This window comes from Tachypleus tridentatus, chromosome 2 (assembly GCF_004210375.1).
Source record: "Tachypleus tridentatus isolate NWPU-2018 chromosome 2, ASM421037v1, whole genome shotgun sequence".
In the NCBI taxonomy this organism is placed as follows: Eukaryota; Metazoa; Arthropoda; class Merostomata; order Xiphosura; family Limulidae; genus Tachypleus; species Tachypleus tridentatus.
Genome location: NC_134826.1, coordinates 34,072,713 through 34,097,516, shown reverse-complemented (window position 1 = coordinate 34,097,516; position 24,804 = coordinate 34,072,713). Strand labels below are relative to the sequence as shown.

General features: G+C 33.2%; 1 long non-coding RNA gene and 2 other non-coding genes across 3 annotated transcripts in view; all 3 read right to left on the bottom strand.

The window, feature by feature from the left end:
• LOC143240631 (uncharacterized) overlaps positions 1-24,804 on the bottom strand; it is a 30,806-nt gene that overhangs the window by 2,091 nt on the left and 3,911 nt on the right. The window contains exons 3-4 of the long non-coding RNA XR_013021868.1: positions 18,869-19,024; positions 8,769-8,924 (exon numbers count right to left, since the gene is read on the bottom strand). This is a non-coding gene — a long non-coding RNA (uncharacterized LOC143240631). The remainder of the gene's footprint in view (positions 1-8,768; positions 8,925-18,868; positions 19,025-24,804) is intronic.
• On the bottom strand, positions 4,518-4,709 carry LOC143245714 (U2 spliceosomal RNA). The gene has a single exon (XR_013025688.1). It is a non-coding gene; the product is annotated as a U2 spliceosomal RNA (small nuclear RNA).
• LOC143245703 (U2 spliceosomal RNA) lies at positions 14,617-14,808 on the bottom strand. The gene has a single exon (XR_013025682.1). It is a non-coding gene; the product is annotated as a U2 spliceosomal RNA (small nuclear RNA).

Genomic DNA, 24,804 nt, shown 5'->3' with positions numbered 1-24,804 from the left:
CCATACTAAAATATGTGTAGTTCTCATTTTTGTCTGTTTAATAATTTATTTATCATTAGTATCTGTCAGTGATTGGTATTCTTGCTACTTGTCTTATATCCTGACTCATTGCTGATAGGTTTAAACATCACTGTTGTTGTTTTTTTCCCATTCTTTGTTGGTGCTTGTTTGTTTTGTTTTTGGTTGTTTTACATAAGGTTGTACTTCTTTTAGTCATGTGCAAAGGACTATAATGTAAGAAACAGCAACTGGTAAAAAAGAGAAAAAAAAGTCCTTACTCTCTTTGGAGTGACAGAGATAGCAAAAAGCTGTGTTTTGTTGATAAAATATCATGGTTAACGCTGTGTAACACTATGCCTTATTACAAATATGAACCACAACCACACTGTCTTACAATTACATACTATTTATAAAATCTATCTCAGTATTATGTGAAACAGAAAGTTACACTACATCATTTCTATTGCTATAGAACTGACTTCAAGCACGTAGCAAAGATAAACTAACATTTTCTATGCTGTGTTATGTACATGAAGTAAACTAATATTTCAATTCAGTAATAGTTAGTGGTTAATACAGTTAGGTTAAAACAGTGAACAAAGTAATTTTGTGCCTGATCAATATTGAGAAGCTTTTGCAAACGTTGAGCTATATATTAAAATTTACAAAGATAGGAAACATTTTATGCACATCTTCTTGGGTAAATCACATGTAAAAAAAAAAAAAAAACAAGAAGAAGAGAAAAGCAAAATTTTGTCAGAACAATTATAGCAAATGCAGTTACTGGTCAATAGTGTTTTGACCAATGTTAATTCAAACAAGACATCATAGAACAACAAATTTTCATACAGTGACTATGTGTAGATCTCCACAATAAATTTTGTGAACATACTAAAAGTTCTTTGTCAGAAATTCAAAGAATGGATAAACAAAATGATGACATTAAACCTGGCAGAGGCTCAGTGATGGTTTTGAGCTGTTTATTTGTGTACTTTAAAAACCAAGGAAAACTGAAGAAACTTTGATGAAGGAATAGCACTCCAAAAACAATGCCCTCCATGTCTCTCCATTTCATTGGCCAGAACACTGAATCTTAGCAACACAGTGACCCAAAACACACTGCTTGAATCAGTAACATTAAATATATCACAAAGTATATGGAACGAAAGTAATTACACTGTGCCTCCAAAGGTCCAGATCTCAGTTGTTTTTAATGGGTGAAGTCCTTTTGGTTAGAGAAATAAAACCACTCTCTAATGTTGAAGCTAGTACAACTACAGATAAATTTCTGGAGAACTTTGTGACATTAATCCCTAAATGTTGTGAGACAATCATAATATTTAGATGAGGACCAACGAAACAGTACCAAAATTATTTTAGAAACTTCAACTTTTTTGTTCCAAGGATGGATAAATAAAAATAAAATCACAGAAAATCTATTTTATTGACTTTCTGAAATGAAACATATAACATAAGTGCACTTACACTTCTGACCAGTGCTGTAGTTTCTATATTATATGCAATTTCAACATTACTGGTTGTTCATTTTACACTTTCATTCATTAAAGTACTAAGGGTTATTTAAACATAATGGTGAAAATTTAGTTGGATAAGGAAAGTAAATTATGAATTTCAAATAGATGTGTCGACCAGAAATAAAGTCAAAGAATTCCAGTTTTGCCAAAGAAAAAAATGAAAAAACTGTTTAACACCAAATCACAACTTAAAGTAATAGAACATAAAATAATTTAGAGTTACTTATTACAATAACAGTATGATATCTATCTATATGGAAAGAGGCATATACAAGGTCAATCATCACTAGGATGACAGGAATTCTTCAGCAATCTAACTTTGTGAACTTGCTAAATTATAAGCATAAATTTTAGAATTGTGATTTTTTTTCTTACAACCATATACGTATTTATGACTTCCTATATTTTAGAATAGTTTAAATATATATAGCCAAATGTGCATTATGATCATACTCATGAAACTGTAATGTTCAAAAATTTTAATACAAAGGAAGTGTAATAACTATTGTTATGATAATTATATATACTTTTCTGAAAGTAGAATATCATAAAGAAAGTGTTGGATGAAGAGAATTATTAGTTTAAAATAATCATTGATAAACTGTACAAATTTAATTCACATCTGAAACATATATGTAATGTTAACTTCACAATTTAATATGGGGTGAGTTAGATACAAATGAAAGATAAAAACGTGAGTCACACGTGGTTACATCATTTTTGAATCAGCAGAGTGTCAGAATGCATCAGTAATGGAGAACTGACATGCTGAACACTGACTCACTTCTGTTAACTACGAGCACACTTGATACAGATATATCAGCCATCAAAATACTGTACTATGACTTACTTGGCGAAGAGTTTCTAAATGTAATAGCTATGTCTGTCGTGTATGGTGAGTATCCATTCTTAAGAATTTTATCATAAATTCATGTGACATCCTGTAGACAACCTAGTTTTAAAATTACACTGAGATATGCTGCTGAAGTAATGATGATTCCGGACAAAGTCAACAGTCATGTGTGGTGCGACAGAACCACCCATGTTGTACCATTACAATTTGTGTTAAATGTAAACATCCACAACCCAGTTCATTTAACAAAAGCTGACCACACACAAATGTTCCTCTTGACATCATGAAATACCTTACTTTTACAAAATGTAAGGAAGAAAGCTGAAACAAATTACAAACACACCATTATTTCACTGGATTACAAAAACAATAAGTATCTGTGAACACATAAATGACCACACAGTCCAGGTGAACTATTGTAACATGCAAAACTGAGGTTTTGTTCTGGGCAGTGTGGTTTTATTTCATGGTCCATCAGCAATACTTAATGTGCAGTCATAGCTGTTAAAAAGTAACTTTTTTATTGCAACTGCCACATGAGTTAAGAGCAGAAAAAAAAAAAGTTCCAAGCAATACCTGCGTAATTGATACTTCAAAAATACTTCAAGAATAATGATGGTGATGGCAATTAAGTTTCATAAGTCTGCTGTACAGGTTTGTTGTTTTATGTCGACATGCATACATTGTTTGCTTGGTGATATTTCGTGAAAAATAACAACATTTTCTGTCCCTACTTGTAAAGGTTTAACAAAATGAGATACTGGAACTTGTTATTTTGAAACCAATGAGTGGGTTTCTTAAGTTTATTTAACAAATCAGAGTCTATCAAATTTTGTTTTATGTATTTAACTGTTGGCTCACTTCACCTAAAATTAGGTACGTTCAAATGTTTGTAACATAATTCTGCGGCACTTTCACCTCTTGCTTCTGCCTTTGAATGTGTATTGATTGAAATTTATTTTCTTGGCGTAAGCCTTTTTCTTCTAGTAATCTGTGAAAACTACTATTTAATATATCCACCTTTTAAAGTTTTCTGATGTGTTAAGTATGATTTTAATGAGTTCTAACATATATCAAATATAACACAAGTTTTCTATTTGTTGTTGTTACAGCGGAAAAACCATAAACATTGGCACTCACTTTTTTCACCAAGAAAATGTGAAAGTTATCAGAAACAAGTGCCACAGTTTTAATCTTAACATACGATAATTTCTGCAAATCAACACAGTGAAGATATTACATCTCACTACACGTACATGTTTTCTTACACCCATTTCATCTATAATTAAAACACAGGTCTAGCATATCAAAGCAATTCGCTGGAGACAAAAATTGCAGCAAGCAACATTATTTTCGCAGTAGAAATGTATCTTTAGTAAATTTCAAATATGTTCTCAGTGATTTCATAGAAATGTTAGATTTTTAAATCAGACACAGAATATATTATTTTAAATATAGTTTGAATTTTTTGTTGATTCGTTTATTTCATTTACTGGTTATAGATTTGTTTTACAGTATTTAATAAATTTTGTACTTAAATTCTGGCAAAACATTTTCCAAGAAAGCAGTAGGGATGGATAGCACAGCATCATGAATGTGATGTTTTACTTATTCAGGTTCTTTTGGTTTGTAATAATGGAATTTTGTTTTCAAAAGCCTCAGAGATGACAAGGTTAAACAGTGCGAACGAGCATTTGATAGGTCCTCCCTACCTATATAATTCAGTGGAAATGTTTGGAAGGTATCAAACTCATTGTAACTAACAAGCCCGAAACTTCATGTAGTTGTGGAATAAATAATTCTTGTATCAATACGTAGTTACGAATTAACAGAAACAGTTTGTTCGTCAAAGAAACAAAATCGATACAAACATATTTTGTCGTTCTCTAAAATGACAATAAAACTATTCAACTCTGTGTTTGGTGTATTATTTTTCAAAACCATATCGTAATACAAAGGAATAGAAACCTTTGACGTTTACAATGAAAGTTTAAAAACTATCGCCGCTGTACTTAAGTTACTATCATCTACTAAAGGAATAAAAGAAACAACTTCGTAACAACGTGTGGCATGTTATTATTGTACACTTTTACTTCAAACTTCGTAATACTCTATTTTTAGAATCATACAGGGAGTGGGCCGATCCCAGAAGTACTGCAATACTGGGCCAACCCGTGGCAGGAGTGGAGCAAGCTCCAAGCACCCCGCCGCCTTACAAAAATAAGTTTAATATCATGGTCCCCAATGGGAACCGTATCAGATATTAAGCTGATAAGAACAGATACTACACTTTGATCTTAGCCAAAAGGCCGAGAAGCGATACTACTTCTGCCTTCGACGAATACTTATATACAGCTTTTACCTCTTCTATTGCAATGGCGTAAATATAGTTTACTTGCACGTCAATCATACAAAGGCTATCGATTATGTAGATCCTTTAGGATTTAGATCAGAGATAATTTTACACACATTTGTCTTTTTTTTTGTTCCTAAGAAACAGAAACTAAATAATGAAACACATTTTAGAAAACATGAACAATGACTCTCATTCCCAACTTTTCGTACAGTTGAGTTTACTTGAACAGTCTGTCACCTAGCGGAGAAAGACATTGTAAACAGCAAATATTTAGCGAAAATCGTTTTTCATTTTACATCTAATCCTTGATTATAGTCCTAAAACGTATATTTTACTGCTGTCATACTTTGATGACAAAACTGGCGCTTAATAACTGTACAAGTTAAACAGCTTAACTAATGTTTGCTATAAATAGTTGGTCTGTGCAGCGTTACTAAATAAAGGTATACCTCTCTCGGGTTATAAATACACGTTGAAAATATAGTTAAAATATAGATCTAAATTTTGTTAATGTGAGTTCAGCTCTAAAGAGCTTATAGTAGCGATTTTGGAAATGACATTAGCACATTTTAATTGTCATAACAGAATAGAGAATAATTTGACTTCAGTGATGTCGAGAAACCCACTTGTTGAGAATTTTATATGCAAAAACGGCTCGTTTGGGTTGAGAAAATATTTTCAAACATGTGCTCAGCTTCCGGTCAGTTACCTCTTTCTTTGTGAACCTGACGATGACCAAAGAAGGTCGAAACGTTGTTCGCTCTTCTATGTAAAAAATATTTTCTCAACCCAAACGAGCCGTTTTTGCATATAAAATAATTTGACTTCTCACTTTTGTTCTAAAGTAATTGAACCAGCATGTACGACTTTAATTATTGAAAGTTCTGGATACAACAGGTAATGAACATTTACATGTACATTTCAATTGTTTTACTATAATATTTTAAAACAAGTGGAATATTTGCTGTTTGTTTCTTAATGAAATTTATCGCTAAAAAAAAACTGATAAAACACTTGATAAGGAGGTGGCCAAACGTGAACCCACTTAATATACTCACAACATGAGATAAAACATAGATTTGACCCTTAGAAATAATACCACCATTACCTACAGCTTTCGTGATAAAAATTGCCGAGGAAAACAATATCGAACTGTTACTTACGATAATCAGCCGATCCGTCCGTAGCCAATTTGTTCGTGAAAAGCTTTTTTACGAATTGTACCAACAGCATGTGTTAAAATAACGCGTTTTTCCTAGTTGATGTCGGCGTTTTGCAGTACAATACACTTACAACGATAGTTAAATAATTCCAGGCCAAAAAGGAAAAGTCAATCGACGAAAATATTCTTTTGTAACATTAGGCATAAAGCGGCAACAAAACATAAAAATAAAACCCTCACTCCAGATAACTGACACTAAATTCAACATAACCAAATCCTGTATGACTAGTATACTTAAATGAAACCATATTATTAACTGATAAGAAAATTTCATGAATAGTGAGATTGTTGTTAAGATATGATAACAAACATCCAGTGGTAAATCTCTGTTCAAGAAATATGCACATAGCTGACAGATTCTTGTAGCCGTTGTGATGAAGCAAATTACCAAAGAATCTTTCCACTATCTATCAAGAAAAGCTTACGACATTTTTCACCGTTTTCGATATTCTGCTTAAGCAAGATGTCAATACGGCTTCTCTTGAGCAGTACCAAGAAACTAATTTGTTTTGGTCTAAATTTTAATCAATTAATCAATGTATAGACAACTCTGCACACACATTCTGTTTCTCCCAATTCCATAAAGCTTTTGCCTCATTCTTTATTTCCCTCCTTTCATCTTATTCATTCTCCAACTCCTTTTGTTCTTCCAGATTGGGATCTTCGAGTTGTTCTTCATGTCCCATCTGGTACTCCCTTTGAACTCACTGATACATGTTCCTTGTGCCATCTTTCCTTAAGACCTATTTCTCTCTTCCTGACACGTGGTCATGCTCATTCTGATGGATATGCCCTTAATATTTCCTATATCCTTTACTGCTCCTCCTCTGTTATCGATTATCTGGACTGAGTCTTCCGAAGACAGCTGCTACCTATGAATGTTGTTTCACTTCTTCTCTCCATTCCTTCACCTTTTTTCTCACATTCAGATCGAGAACGGTCTCTTTAACCTGTGCTTTCCCTCTGTCATTGTGTATTTCCCCTTTTTTGTTTTACTTTTGTGCCTTCCATTCCTGTCTATTTATTCTCTGAAATCTCACTGTTTCCCAGGTCCTACCTCCTATTACCCATCCTGGTTGGGTAAGGCAACTCATGTTCTGACTTGCCCATGGAAGGTCGTCAACTACAATATTTCATCCCACCACATCATCACTTTTCTACCAATACATTTGTTGCACTCTCTCTGCATGTTTTAGCTTTGCCTTCTTTGACTGGGTGTCAATTTCTTCTTGTATAGAATTATCCAAATGTATGTTCTCCTTAAGTGGGTTATGCTTACCTGTTATTATTATGTTCAGCTGATATCCATATTTCTGGATCCCACCTAGTAGCAAACATTGCCTGATCATCAGATATGCTGTGTATTAGATCTTTACACTATATCTGCACGTTTCTGAATGCTCACTTTAAAGATGAGGTGATTTTATACAACCAATGGATGCTTCTCAAGTGTGGTATATCTGTCTATCTATACATCACTCTTTGGTTATCAGAAAAGAAGGTATTTTTGCCAATCTCAACTGACCCATGATTTTTACAACCCGTGTCTTTCTGGTTTTCAGAACAGTTAATCACAAACACCCATTGCACTGTCTCCAGTGTGTCATTTCTCTAGATTCCCCAATACGTATTCTCCCGAATATCTTTTCTTGTAGTGGAGCACGTGAGTTCTTACTACTCAGGTTTCTCGTTGCCGGGGTGGAGGACCATGGAGGTTTCCTCCTGAATGAGGTTGTTGAATGAAATGAATCAAACTCGTAACTTATAAAAATACCCACTCAGCGAGAAGAGGATTGTCAGCATCATAATTGCTGAACAGACAATCACATACTATTCTGGAACCACGGCACTTAACCTGGACAATTTGGCTGATTGGACTGCAAATGACTCCAAAATAGAATCCCGAGGTAACTTCCAAAGATGTTGTTTGCCTAGGTAGGCTGCAATTGTTGATCCTCAAAACTTAAGCAAGATGAATCCAATGTTGTTTTTGCCCAGATGGGCTACAAATGGCATAATATGACATATCTCAAGGTGCTTCTACTGGATATTTTTACAAACGTGTACTGCATTTGGTCTATTCATATAAAGCTTATGGTAGTTTAACCCCAGCCACTTATGCCGAGGTCACATTATCTGGCACCTTGCTGTGACTAATTATTTCTAGATCACATACCATGATGTACACCACATGCAGAAAACTAATGCACTATCTGTTGATAATGGGTTGATTCCAAATTATCAGCAAAAATTTCATCTCACTACTTGCTTATGATGTTTCCCTTCTTTTTTTTTTGTTTTGAAAAAAAAGATTGTAGTTGTTGCTACCAGTGCCCTCAAAAGACATTGGTGGATTTGCTAAATTGTGCCCTAGGACTCTTCCGTTGGCACATAATTATTCAGGCCCGTTGTTGATTGCACACTAAATGTTTCCACTCTTTGATAATTCCCATCATAGCTATACTGTACTGCTCCAAAACAAAGTGATGTACATCATTTTGTTGAATATATGGTGCCTGCCTCATACATTCTGTCCTATATACATATATCACTGTTTCATTACCAGGTGACGATCATACCTGCTACAGAAGCAGTACTATACCTCACAGGTGTGCCACACTTTTTTTTTTCTTCTGGCACACCGGTTCAAGTGATTTTCATCTACGTGTTCGAATACTGGCACTCCTCCAGAAGCCTCTCCATCTTTCAAGGTGAGATTCTAGCTTTGAGTAAGAATAATCAGAACCATTTCTGTAGTTAACACATTCCTCCACTGAAAATGTATTTCCAATAGGTACTTACCTCCTCTAAACAACTTTCCACCATTCCGCACCACTGGTGTGCCAGTGTTTTAGTTTGTAACTGACAATTTTAGAAAGTGTAGATTGTGCTAGAATAGTAGAGGTTGTGCACTATGATTGGTGAAGGAAAGTCACATGATGTCCACTTTCTCAAGTACTACAAAAAAGAAGGGGTGTATATTAGACTGATGCACTGTTAGTGAAAAGTTTTATAGCAATTTTTATCTGTATTATATGTACAGATATAATAGATTATATCAAAGTTGAGACAGATTTGAGTGAAAATAGACAAGAACCTATCAGAAACACATTTTCAGTGTAAGTAAATACTATCATTTTATATTACTGGCTATTTCTTTCTATCAAATATGTAACAATACAGTAACTGATAGGTGTATATGGTTATACTGTGAAAGCTAACTACAAATAATATCCTCACTTATCAGGAACGATGAAGATTTTTATATCAACTTATGTAAATGTTATCAAATAACATTACAGAATGTGTCTGAAATTTTGAATTTTTAAATTTACTGAAGAATACCAAAAAAAGAAAAAAAAGAAGTTTCTCCTAGAGGGAGAAATATGACATTTTGTTTCTCTAAACAACCCCTCTATGTGATAACAATAAAACAGATGTGTAAGAGTAACTGTAGCTTCACCTTAACAATATCACTGAACTCAACTCTAAATATTTTAATTTGTCCACAGAATTTAATAAAAACATAGATTAGGTATAAGGTACAAAATGAAGTACTTTACACAATGATCTGAACTCCTTATTAATAACTGCATTAAATTTTAAATGCACTTTTAACATGATGTACACGTATATATAAAATAGAGACATAGTTGGACTATCCAGTTTTATCCCAAAGAATTTGAACATTTATTAAGCATTTGGTTCATCACCATGTTTGTTACATTAGAACAACAGGAAGCAGCCGCTGCTTTAATATTTGACACAAAAATTTCCACTGTATGTACAGTGTTGTTAACATGCATAATATGTTCCATACCATCTTCAATCACTTTGTAAGTCTTGTATTGATTTGTTACACTGAGAATGGCTCTGATTGTTGTACTTAAGGTGCTACATTCCTTTTGTTATAATTGATTTCAATTGGCTTTCAATGGGAAAGTGTACACATCAATACTTATTTTCTGAACTAGTTTCTCAGATCAGAAGGCTTTACCCTTCACTTAAATTACATTTCGTTAAATGAGAACCAGATCTACAGTTGACATAAATTACAATTTCTCTCCTAGCATGCAAAAAAGTTGCTTGAAACTTCTGCGACCATACTAAAATATGTGTAGTTCTCATTTTTGTCTGTTTAATAATTTATTTATCATTAGTATCTGTCAGTGATTGGTATTCTTGCTACTTGTCTTATATCCTGACTCATTGCTGATAGGTTTAAACATCACTGTTGTTGTTTTTTTCCCATTCTTTGTTGGTGCTTGTTTGTTTTGTTTTTGGTTGTTTTACATAAGGTTGTACTTCTTTTAGTCATGTGCAAAGGACTATAATGTAAGAAACAGCAACTGGTAAAAAAGAAAAAAAAGTCCTTACTCTCTTTGGAGTGACAGAGATAGCAAAAAGCTGTGTTTTGTTGATAAAATATCATGGTTAACGCTGTGTAACACTATGCCTTATTACAAATATGAACCACAACCACACTGTCTTACAATTACATACTATTTATAAAATCTATCTCAGTATTATGTGAAACAGAAAGTTACACTACATCATTTCTATTGCTATAGAACTGACTTCAAGCACGTAGCAAAGATAAACTAACATTTTCTATGCTGTGTTATGTACATGAAGTAAACTAATATTTCAATTCAGTAATAGTTAGTGGTTAATACAGTTAGGTTAAAACAGTGAACAAAGTAATTTTGTGCCTGATCAATATTGAGAAGCTTTTGCAAACGTTGAGCTATATATTAAAATTTACAAAGATAGGAAACATTTTATGCACATCTTCTTGGGTAAATCACATGTAAAAAAAAAAAAAAAACAAGAAGAAGAGAAAAAGCAAAATTTTGTCAGAACAATTATAGCAAATGCAGTTACTGGTCAATAGTGTTTTGACCAATGTTAATTCAAACAAGACATCATAGAACAACAAATTTTCATACAGTGACTATGTGTAGATCTCCACAATAAATTTTGTGAACATACTAAAAGTTCTTTGTCAGAAATTCAAAGAATGGATAAACAAAATGATGACATTAAACCTGGCAGAGGCTCAGTGATGGTTTTGAGCTGTTTATTTGTGTACTTTAAAAACCAAGGAAAACTGAAGAAACTTTGATGAAGGAATAGCACTCCAAAAACAATGCCCTCCATGTCTCTCCATTTCATTGGCCAGAACACTGAATCTTAGCAACACAGTGACCCAAAACACACTGCTTGAATCAGTAACATTAAATATATCACAAAGTATATGGAACGAAAGTAATTACACTGTGCCTCCAAAGGTCCAGATCTCAGTTGTTTTTAATGGGTGAAGTCCTTTTGGTTAGAGAAATAAAACCACTCTCTAATGTTGAAGCTAGTACAACTACAGATAAATTTCTGGAGAACTTTGTGACATTAATCCCTAAATGTTGTGAGACAATCATAATATTTAGATGAGGACCAACGAAACAGTACCAAAATTATTTTAGAAACTTCAACTTTTTTGTTCCAAGGATGGATAAATAAAAATAAAATCACAGAAAATCTATTTTATTGACTTTCTGAAATGAAACATATAACATAAGTGCACTTACACTTCTGACCAGTGCTGTAGTTTCTATATTATATGCAATTTCAACATTACTGGTTGTTCATTTTACACTTTCATTCATTAAAGTACTAAGGGTTATTTAAACATAATGGTGAAAATTTAGTTGGATAAGGAAAGTAAATTATGAATTTCAAATAGATGTGTCGACCAGAAATAAAGTCAAAGAATTCCAGTTTTGCCAAAGAAAAAATGAAAAACTGTTTAACACCAAATCACAACTTAAAGTAATAGAACATAAAATAATTTAGAGTTACTTATTACAATAACAGTATGATATCTATCTATATGGAAAGAGGCATATACAAGGTCAATCATCACTAGGATGACAGGAATTCTTCAGCAATCTAACTTTGTGAACTTGCTAAATTATAAGCATAAATTTTAGAATTGTGATTTTTTTTCTTACAACCATATACGTATTTATGACTTCCTATATTTTAGAATAGTTTAAATATATATAGCCAAATGTGCATTATGATCATACTCATGAAACTGTAATGTTCAAAAATTTTAATACAAAGGAAGTGTAATAACTATTGTTATGATAATTATATATACTTTTCTGAAAGTAGAATATCATAAAGAAAGTGTTGGATGAAGAGAATTATTAGTTTAAAATAATCATTGATAAACTGTACAAATTTAATTCACATCTGAAACATATATGTAATGTTAACTTCACAATTTAATATGGGGTGAGTTAGATACAAATGAAAGATAAAACGTGAGTCACACGTGGTTACATCATTTTTGAATCAGCAGAGTGTCAGAATGCATCAGTAATGGAGAACTGACATGCTGAACACTGACTCACTTCTGTTAACTACGAGCACACTTGATACAGATATATCAGCCATCAAAATACTGTACTATGACTTACTTGGCGAAGAGTTTCTAAATGTAATAGCTATGTCTGTCGTGTATGGTGAGTATCCATTCTTAAGAATTTTATCATAAATTCATGTGACATCCTGTAGACAACCTAGTTTTAAAATTACACTGAGATATGCTGCTGAAGTAATGATGATTCCGGACAAAGTCAACAGTCATGTGTGGTGCGACAGAACCACCCATGTTGTACCATTACAATTTGTGTTAAATGTAAACATCCACAACCCAGTTCATTTAACAAAAGCTGACCATGGGTATTGGTCTGGAATACTAAATACTAACAAGTTTCCATATGGTTCCTCTTGACATCATGAAATACCTTACTTTTACAAAATGTAAGGAAGAAAGCTGAAACAAATTACAAACACACCATTATTTCACTGGATTACAAAAACAATAAGTATCTGTGAACACATAAATGACCACACAGTCCAGGTGAACTATTGTAACATGCAAAACTGAGGTTTTGTTCTGGGCAGTGTGGTTTTATTTCATGGTCCATCAGCAATACTTAATGTGCAGTCATAGCTGTTAAAAAGTAACTTTTTTATTGCAACTGCCACATGAGTTAAGAGCAGAAAAAAAAAAAGTTCCAAGCAATACCTGCGTAATTGATACTTCAAAAATACTTCAAGAATAATGATGGTGATGGCAATTAAGTTTCATAAGTCTGCTGTACAGGTTTGTTGTTTTATGTCGACATGCATACATTGTTTGCTTGGTGATATTTCGTGAAAAATAACAACATTTTCTGTCCCTACTTGTAAAGGTTTAACAAAATGAGATACTGGAACTTGTTATTTTGAAACCAATGAGTGGGTTTCTTAAGTTTATTTAACAAATCAGAGTCTATCAAATTTTGTTTTATGTATTTAACTGTTGGCTCACTTCACCTAAAATTAGGTACGTTCAAATGTTTGTAACATAATTCTGCGGCACTTTCACCTCTTGCTTCTGCCTTTGAATGTGTATTGATTGAAATTTATTTTCTTGGCGTAAGCCTTTTTCTTCTAGTAATCTGTGAAAACTACTATTTAATATATCCACCTTTTAAAGTTTTCTGATGTGTTAAGTATGATTTTAATGAGTTCTAACATATATCAAATATAACACAAGTTTTCTATTTGTTGTTGTTACAGCGGAAAAACCATAAACATTGGCACTCACTTTTTTCACCAAGAAAATGTGAAAGTTATCAGAAACAAGTGCCACAGTTTTAATCTTAACATACGATAATTTCTGCAAATCAACACAGTGAAGATATTACATCTCACTACACGTACATGTTTTCTTACACCCATTTCATCTATAATTAAAACACAGGTCTAGCATATCAAAGCAATTCGCTGGAGACAAAAATTGCAGCAAGCAACATTATTTTCGCAGTAGAAATGTATCTTTAGTAAATTTCAAATATGTTCTCAGTGATTTCATAGAAATGTTAGATTTTTAAATCAGACACAGAATATATTATTTTAAATATAGTTTGAATTTTTTGTTGATTCGTTTATTTCATTTACTGGTTATAGATTTGTTTTACAGTATTTAATAAATTTTGTACTTAAATTCTGGCAAAACATTTTCCAAGAAAGCAGTAGGGATGGATAGCACAGCATCATGAATGTGATGTTTTACTTATTCAGGTTCTTTTGGTTTGTAATAATGGAATTTTGTTTTCAAAAGCCTCAGAGATGACAAGGTTAAACAGTGCGAACGAGCATTTGATAGGTCCTCCCCTACCTATATAATTCAGTGGAAATGTTTGGAAGGTATCAAACTCATTGTAACTAACAAGCCCGAAACTTCATGTAGTTGTGGAATAAATAATTCTTGTATCAATACGTAGTTACGAATTAACAGAAACAGTTTGTTCGTCAAAGAAACAAAATCGATACAAACATATTTTGTCGTTCTCTAAAATGACAATAAAACTATTCAACTCTGTGTTTGGTGTATTATTTTTCAAAACCATATCGTAATACAAAGGAATAGAAACCTTTGACGTTTACAATGAAAGTTTAAAAACTATCGCCGCTGTACTTAAGTTACTATCATCTACTAAAGGAATAAAAGAAACAACTTCGTAACAACGTGTGGCATGTTATTATTGTACACTTTTACTTCAAACTTCGTAATACTCTATTTTTAGAATCATACAGGGAGTGGGCCGATCCCAGAAGTACTGCAATACTGGGCCAACCCGTGGCAGGAGTGGAGCAAGCTCCAAGCACCCCGCCGCCTTACAAAAATAAGTTTAATATCATGGTCCCCAATGGGAACCGTATCAGATATTAAGCTGATAAGAACAGATACTACACTTTGATCTTAGCCAAAAGGCCGAGAAGCGATACTACTTCTGCCTTCGACGAATACTTATATACAGCTTTTACCTCTTCTATTGCAATGGCGTAAATATAGTTTACTTGCACGTCAATCATACAAAGGCTATCGATTATGTAGATCCTTTAGGATTTAGATCAGAGATAATTTTACACACATTTGTCTTTTTTTTTTGTTCCTAAGAAACAGAAACTAAATAATGAAACACATTTTAGAAAACATGAACAATGACTCTCATTCCCAACTTTTCGTACAGTTGAGTTTACTTGAACAGTCTGTCACCTAGCGGAGAAAGACATTGTAAACAGCAAATATTTAGCGAAAATCGTTTTTCATTTTACATCTAATCCTTGATTATAGTCCTAAAACGTATATTTTACTGCTGTCATACTTTGATGACAAAACTGGCGCTTAATAACTGTACAAGTTAAACAGCTTAACTAATGTTTGCTATAAATAGTTGGTCTGTGCAGCGTTACTAAATAAAGGTATACCTCTCTCGGGTTATAAATACACGTTGAAAATATAGTTAAAATATAGATCTAAATTTTGTTAATGTGAGTTCAGCTCTAAAGAGCTTATAGTAGCGATTTTGGAAATGACATTAGCACATTTTAATTGTCATAACAGAATAGAGAATAATTTGACTTCAGTGATGTCGAGAAACCCACTTGTTGAGAATTTTATATGCAAAAACGGCTCGTTTGGGTTGAGAAAATATTTTCAAACATGTGCTCAGCTTCCGGTCAGTTACCTCTTTCTTTGTGAACCTGACGATGACCAAAGAAGGTCGAAACGTTGTTCGCTCTTCTATGTAAAAAATATTTTCTCAACCCAAACGAGCCGTTTTGCATATAAAATAATTTGACTTCTCACTTTTGTTCTAAAGTAATTGAACCAGCATGTACGACTTTAATTATTGAAAGTTCTGGATACAACAGGTAATGAACATTTACATGTACATTTCAATTGTTTTACTATAATATTTTAAAACAAGTGGAATATTTGCTGTTTGTTTCTTAATGAAATTTATCGCTAAAAAAAAAACTGATAAAACACTTGATAAGGAGGTGGCCAAACGTGAACCCACTTAATATACTCACAACATGAGATAAAACATAGATTTGACCCTTAGAAATAATACCACCATTACCTACAGCTTTCGTGATAAAAATTGCCGAGGAAAACAATATCGAACTGTTACTTACGATAATCAGCCGATCCGTCCGTAGCCAATTTGTTCGTGAAAAGCTTTTTTACGAATTGTACCAACAGCATGTGTTAAAATAACGCGTTTTTCCTAGTTGATGTCGGCGTTTTGCAGTACAATACACTTACAACGATAGTTAAATAATTCCAGGCCAAAAAAGGAAAAGTCAATCGACGAAAATATTCTTTTGTAACATTAGGCATAAAGCGGCAACAAAAACATAAAAATAAAACCCTCACTCCAGATAACTGACACTAAATTCAACATAACCAAATCCTGTATGACTAGTATACTTAAATGAAACCATATTATTAACTGATAAGAAAATTTCATGAATAGTGAGATTGTTGTTAAGATATGATAACAAACATCCAGTGGTAAATCTCTGTTCAAGAAATATGCACATAGCTGACAGATTCTTGTAGCCGTTGTGATGAAGCAAATTACCAAAGAATCTTTCCACTATCTATCAAGAAAAGCTTACGACATTTTTCACCGTTTTCGATATTCTGCTTAAGCAAGATGTCAATACGGCTTCTCTTGAGCAGTACCAAGAAACTAATTTGTTTTGGTCTAAATTTTAATCAATTAATCAATGTATAGACAACTCTGCACACACATTCTGTTTCTCCCAATTCCATAAAGCTTTTGCCTCATTCTTTATTTCCCTCCTTTCATCTTATTCATTCTCCAACTCCTTTTGTTCTTCCAGATTGGGATCTTCGAGTTGTTCTTCATGTCCCATCTGGTACTCCCTTTGAACTCACTGATACATGTTCCTTGTGCCATCTTTCCTTAAGACCTATTTCTCTCTTCCTGACACGTGGTCATGCTCATTCTGATGGATATGCCCTTAATATTTCCTATATCCTTTACTGCTCCTCCTCTGTTATCGATTATCTGGACTGAGTCTTCCGAAGACAGCTGCTACCTATGAATGTTGTTTCACTTTTTCTCTCCATTCCTTCACCTTTTTTCTCACATTCAGATCGAGAACGGTCTCTTTAACCTGTGCTTTCCCTCTGTCATTGTGTATTTCCCCTTTTTGTTTTACTTTTGTGCCTTCCATTCCTGTCTATTTATTCTCTGAAATCTCACTGTTTCCCAGGTCCTACCTCCTATTACCCATCCTGGTTGGGTAAGGCAACTCATGTTCTGACTTGCCCATGGAAGGTCGTCAACTACAATATTTCATCCCACCACATCATCACTTTTCTACCAATACATTTGTTGCACTCTCTCTGCATGTTTTAGCTTTGCCTTCTTTGACTGGGTGTCAATTTCTTCTTGTATAGAATTATCCAAATGTATGTTCTCCTTAAGTGGGTTATGCTTACCTGTTATTATTATGTTCAGCTGATATCCATATTTCTGGATCCCACCTAGTAGCAAACATTGCCTGATCATCAGATATGCTGTGTATTAGATCTTTACACTATATCTGCACGTTTCTGAATGCTCACTTTAAAGATGAGGTGATTTTATACAACCAATGGATGCTTCTCAAGTGTGGTATATCTGTCTATCTATACATCACTCTTTGGTTATCAGAAAAGAAGGTATTTTTGCCAATCTCAACTGACCCATGATTTTTACAACCCGTGTCTTTCTGGTTTTCAGAACAGTTAATCACAAACACCCATTGCACTGTCTCCAGTGTGTCATTTCTCTAGATTCCCCAATACGTATTCTCCCGAATATCTTTTCTTGTAGTGGAGCACGTGAGTTCTTACTACTCAGGTTTCTCGTTGCCGGGGTGGAGGACCATGGAGGTTTCCTCCTGAATGAGGTTGTTGAATGAAATGAATCAAACTCGTAACTTATAAAAATACCCACTCAGCGAGAAGAGGATTGTCAGCATCATAATTGCTGAACAGACAATCACATACTATTCTGGAACCACGGCACTTAACCTGGACAATTTGGCTGATTGGACTGCAAATGACTCCAAAATAGAATCGAGGTAACTTCCAAAGATGTTGTTTGCCTAGGTAGGCTGCAATTGTTGATCCTCAAAACTTAAGCAAGATGAATCCAATGTTGTTTTTGCCCAGATGGGCTACAAATGGCATAATATGACATATCTCAAGGTGCTTCTACTGGATATTTTTACAAACGTGTACTGCATTTGGTCTATTCATATAAAGCTTATGGTAGTTTAACCCCAGCCACTTATGCCGAGGTCACATTATCTGGCACCTTGCTGTGACTAATTATTTCTAGATCACATACCATGATGTACACCACATGCAGAAAACTAATGCACTATCTGTTGATAATGGGTTGATTCCAAATTATCAGCAAAAATTTCATCTCACTACTTGCTTATGATGTTTCCCTTCTTTTTTTTTTGTTTTGAAAAAAAAGATTGTAGTTGTTGCTACCAGTGCCCTCAAAAAGACATTGGTGGATTTGCTAAATTGTGCCCTAGGACTCTTCCGTTGGCACATAATTATTCAGGCCCGTTGTTGATTGCACACTAAATGTTTCCACTCTTTGATAATTCCCATCATAGCTATACTGTACTGCTCCAAAACAAAGTGATGTACATCATTTTGTTGAATATATGGTGCCTGCCTCATACATTCTGTCCTATATACATATATCACTGTTTCATTACCAGGTGACGATCATACCTGCTACAGAAGCAGTACTATACCTCACAGGTGTGCCACACTTTTTTTTTTCTTCTGGCACACCGGTTCCAGTGATTTTCATCTACGTGTTCGAATACTGGCACTCCTCCAGAAGCCTCTCCATCTTTCAAGGTGAGATTCTAGCTTTGAGTAAGAATAATCAGAACCATTTCTGTAGTTAACACATTCCTCCACTGAAAATGTATTTCCAATAGGTACTTACCTCCTCTAAACAACTTTCCACCATTCCGCACCACTGGTGTGCCAGTGTTTTAGTTTGTAACTGACAATTTTAGAAAGTGTAGATTGTGCTAGAATAGTAGAGGTTGTGCACTATGATTGGTGAAGGAAAGTCACATGATGTCCACTTTCTCAAGTACTACAAAAAAGAAGGGGTGTATATTAGACTGATGCACTGTTAGTGAAAAGTTTTATAGCAATTTTTATCTGTATTATATGTACAGATATAATAGATTATATCAAAGTTGAGACAGATTTGAGTGAAAATAGACAAGAACCTATCAGAAACACATTTTCAGTGTAAGTAAATACTATCATTTTATATTACTGGCTATTTCTTTCTATCAAATATGTAACAATACAGTAACTGATAGGTGTATATGGTTATACTGTGAAAGCTAACTACAAATAATATCCTCACTTATCAGGAACGATGAAGATTTTTATATCAACTTATGTAAATGTTATCAAATAACATTACAGAATGTGTCTGAAATTTTGAATTTTAAATTTACTGAAGAATACCAAAAAAAGAAAAAAAGAAGTTTCTCCTAGAGGGAGAAATATGACATTTGTTTCTCTAAACAACCCCTCTATGTGATAACAATAAAACAGATGTGTAAGAGTAACTGTAGCTTCACCTTAACAATATCACTGAACTCAACTCTAAATATTTTAATTTGTCCACAGAATTTAATAAAACATAGATTAGGTATAAGGTACAAAATGAAGTACTTTACACAATGATCTGAACTCCTTATTAATAACTGCATTAAATTTTAAATGCACTTTTAACATGATGTACACGTATATATAAAATAGAGACATAGTTGGACTATCCAGTTTTATCCCAAAGAATTTGAACATTTATTAAGCATTTGGTTCATCACCATGTTTGTTACATTAGAACAACAGGAAGCAGCCGCTGCTTTAATATTTCACACAAAAATTTCCACTGTATGTACAGTGTTGTTAACATGCATAATATGTTCCATACCATCTTCAATCACTTTGTAAGTCTTGTATTGATTTGTTACACTGAGAATGGCTCTGATTGTTGTACTTAAGGTGCTACATTCCTTTTGTTATAATTGATTTCAATTGGCTTTCAATGGGAAAGTGTACACATCAATACTTATTTTCTGAACTAGTTTCTCTGATCAGAAGGCTTTACCCTTCACTTAAATTACATTTCGTTAAATGAGAACCAGATCTACAGTTGACATAAATTATAATTTCTCTCCTAGCATGCAAAAAAGTTGCTTGAAACTTCTGCGACCATACTAAAATATGTGTAGTTCTCATTTTTGTCTGTTTAATAATTTATTTATCATTAGTATCTGTCAGTGATTGGTATTCTTGCTACTTGTCTTATATCCTGACTCATTGCTGATAGGTTTAAACATCACTGTTGTTGTTTTTTTCCCATTCTTTGTTGGTGCTTGTTTGTTTTGTTTTTGGTTGTTTTACATAAGGTTGTACTTCTTTTAGTCATGTGCAAAGGACTATAATGTAAGAAACAGCAACTGGTAAAAAAAGAAAAAAAGTCCTTACTCTCTTTGGAGTGACAGAGATAGCAAAAAGCTGTGTTTTGTTGATAAAATATCATGGTTAACGCTGTGTAACACTATGCCTTATTACAAATATGAACCACAACCACACTGTCTTACAATTACATACTATTTATAAAATCTATCTCAGTATTATGTGAAACAGAAAGTTACACTACATCATTTCTATTGCTATAGAACTGACTTCAAGCACGTAGCAAAGATAAACTAACATTTTCTATGCTGTGTTATGTACATGAAGTAAACTAATATTTCAATTCAGTAATAGTTAGTGGTTAATACAGTTAGGTTAAAACAGTGAACAAAGTAATTTTGTGCCTGATCAATATTGAGAAGCTTTTGCAAACGTTGAGCTATATATTAAAATTTACAAAGATAGGAAACATTTTATGCACATCTTCTTGGGTAAATCACATGTAAAAAAAAAAAAAAAACAAGAAGAGAAAAAGCAAAATTTTGTCAGAACAATTATAGCAAATGCAGTTACTGGTCAATAGTGTTTTGACCAATGTTAATTCAAACAAGACATCATAGAACAACAAATTTTCATACAGTGACTATGTGTAGATCTCCACAATAAATTTTGTGAACATACTAAAAGTTCTTTGTCAGAAATTCAAAGAATGGATAAACAAAATGATGACATTAAACCTGGCAGAGGCTCAGTGATGGTTTTGAGCTGTTTATTTGTGTACTTTAAAAACCAAGGAAAACTGAAGAAACTTTGATGAAGGAATAGCACTCCAAAAACAATGCCCTCCATGTCTCTCCATTTCATTGGCCAGAACACTGAATCTTAGCAACACAGTGACCCAAAACACACTGCTTGAATCAGTAACATTAAATATATCACAAAGTATATGGAACGAAAGTAATTACACTGTGCCTCCAAAGGTCCAGATCTCAGTTGTTTTTAATGGGTGAAGTCCTTTTGGTTAGAGAAATAAAACCACTCTCTAATGTTGAAGCTAGTACAACTACAGATAAATTTCTGGAGAACTTTGTGACATTAATCCCTAAATGTTGTGAGACAATCATAATATTTAGATGAGGACCAACGAAACAGTACCAAAATTATTTTAGAAACTTCAACTTTTTTGTTCCAAGGATGGATAAATAAAAATAAAATCACAGAAAATCTATTTTATTGACTTTCTGAAATGAAACATATAACATAAGTGCACTTACACTTCTGACCAGTGCTGTAGTTTCTATATTATATGCAATTTCAACATTACTGGTTGTTCATTTTACACTTTCATTCATTAAAGTACTAAGGGTTATTTAAACATAATGGTGAAAATTTAGTTGGATAAGGAAAGTAAATTATGAATTTCAAATAGATGTGTCGACCAGAAATAAAGTCAAAGAATTCCAGTTTTGCCAAAGAAAAAAATGAAAAAACTGTTTAACACCAAATCACAACTTAAAGTAATAGAACATAAAATAATTTAGAGTTACTTATTACAATAACAGTATGATATCTATCTATATGGAAAGAGGCATATACAAGGTCAATCATCACTAGGATGACAGGAATTCTTCAGCAATCTAACTTTGTGAACTTGCTAAATTATAAGCATAAATTTTAGAATTGTGATTTTTTTTCTTACAACCATATACGTATTTATGACTTCCTATATTTTAGAATAGTTTAAATATATATAGCCAAATGTGCATTATGATCATACTCATGAAACTGTAATGTTCAAAAATTTTAATACAAAGGAAGTGTAATAACTATTGTTATGATAATTATATATACTTTTCTGAAAGTAGAATATCATAAAGAAAGTGTTGGATGAAGAGAATTATTAGTTTAAAATAATCATTGATAAACTGTACAAATTTAATTCACATCTGAAACATATATGTAATGTTAACTTCACAATTTAATATGCGAATAAAATATGAACGATACATTAAATCAAACGGGCCAATTCAGGGCTGAGCATAGATCGATAGAAGTATTTATTTGATTTCTTTCGGCCATTTTCATATACTTTCGGCAGTCGTTTTCGCTAATACTCATCACCTGTGTGAAAACGCATCGTAACCAGCCCACAAGACCCGGGAGCGCCGAGTAAATAGGTGAGAGGAGGCTGAACACTCAGTGTCCATAAAGTCTCAGACAGACTATTCTCCCTAAATACCAGCACCAAACGCAAACTAATGTGGCAGAATTTTCTTTCCAACTGGGGTGATCAGGAACGTTGTGGTTCCTCTTCGTCCCCTTTCGTGAAAGATTATTGAAATTAGCAAAGGTTTTTTGTTTTTCTTTTGTTTGGACTCTTTTTTTGGGTGCAGGAGTGAGGTTGGTCATAATATTGATGAGCGAGACAAAGGTAGCACCAGAAAACCAGCCAGACCAGATACCAAAAAGCAGATGTCAAAGTAAATATGAACATAAATGCGAAACGACCTGATTCAGGGCATGGCAATAAAGTTGCCTTGGTTGGGATCTCAAGATCCAATGCCTAAAATTTGGCTGTGGGGGAAAACGGGAATACCCGAGAAAACCCACTTTCACAGAACAGGTGCCGAAAGATTTACCAAATTTGAAAGCAAATGCAAACTAACGTGGCAGGGGTTTAGTTTAGAGAGAGAGAAAAATCAGAAGAATTCTCTCTCCAACTAAGGTGTTCAGGAAAGTTGTGGTCCCTCTTCGTCCCCTTTCGTGGAAGGTTATTGAATTTAGCTGGGTTTTTTTTTAACTCTTTTTTTTTTTTGGGTGAAGGAGTGAAGTTAGTCTTAATTAATATTATTCACGAACGAGGTAAAGGTAGCACCGGAGAAAACGGCCAGAACTAAAAACAGTCAGAACTTTGAAATTCGAAACGCAAACGCAAACTAACGTGGCAGGGGTTTAGTTTAGAGAGAGAGAAATCAGAAGAGTTCTCTCTCCAACTCGGGTGTTCAGGAACGTTGTAGTTCCTCTTCGTCCAAAATTCGAAAGATTTTCGAAAAAGATTTATATACATTTTTTATCTCATGCGTTTAAATGGTGTAAATACAGTTTAATCGCATTTCAATCATACAAAATTTATCTAACGGTAAAGAGTCTTCATTGTTTTGAACAAAGATAATTTGTCAAAATTTTTTTTTCTAAGTAAAAGATATTAAATCATCAAAATATTGTAAAAAATATGAACAATGGCTCTCATTCTCAACTTTTCGTTTAGTTTAGTTGATTTGAACAGCCTGTTACATATCAGACGACAGACATAATATATAGAAAATACTGTTTTTCATTTTGCAACTAAACCTTGATTTTAGTTCTAAAATATATATTTCATTGCTATCATACTTTAATGGAAGAAACGGCGCTTAATACCTGTACAAGTTAAATAGCTTGTGCAACATTATCAAATATTAAGGTATAAGTAGAGGTGTGCCTGTCTCGGGTTTTAAATACGTTTAAAATATGGTTAATATATAGATCTGAACTTTGTGAATGTGAGTTTGACTCTAAAGAGCGTATAGTTGCGATTTTTGAAATAATATTATGACATATTTTGTAATTTGTCTTCTCAGTTTTGTTCTAAAGTAATTGAACACGAGATAAAACACGAATTTCACCATTCAAAACAATACTACCCATTATGAACAATGATTCTCATTCCCAACTTTTAATAATGTTGAGTTTACTTGAACAGCCTATCATCTAGTATAGTAAATAGTAAATATTTAGCGATAGTTTTAGAACTGGTTTTGACATACTCATCTTGATACAAGGAACAAGAGAACAGACATTTATTCCATGCTATATATTAGACATACACAATTGTTTCAGTTTGAGTGTTTTGATTTAGATATAACACTAGTGCTAAATTTAATTATTTTTAGAAAGGATAGTTTATCGTAGGCTTTTTTTATATAACTACTTACGAATCATACCTTGTGTACTTCAATAATTATGACTCATGATAACGAGAAATCCACTTCAAGTAAACATATATGTTTAAAACGACTTGTATGGGTACTAAAACTATTCTATATTTTATTTTAATTAGTTTTAATACCTATACCAACCGTGTTGAGAACATATCACCAGTTATGAATTATGCAACTTTCTGTTACAACGCCAATGCTTTTAATAAAATAAAAACAATCATCTTTAATTAAAGTAGACTTAATTAAGAAACTAGCATATACTTTCCAGTTTAGTTGTCTTTACATTTTATTTTATACTTTCAGAACATAGACTAACAACTAAATTATGTTATACATTTGTTGGTAAGCAACGTGATGTGATAGTTCTTGTTGGAACCTGGTGTTATCAAAATGAACTGGCTTTCTGTATGTTAAAATTGTTAATCTAAGAAATTATTATCAGTATTAATCCATG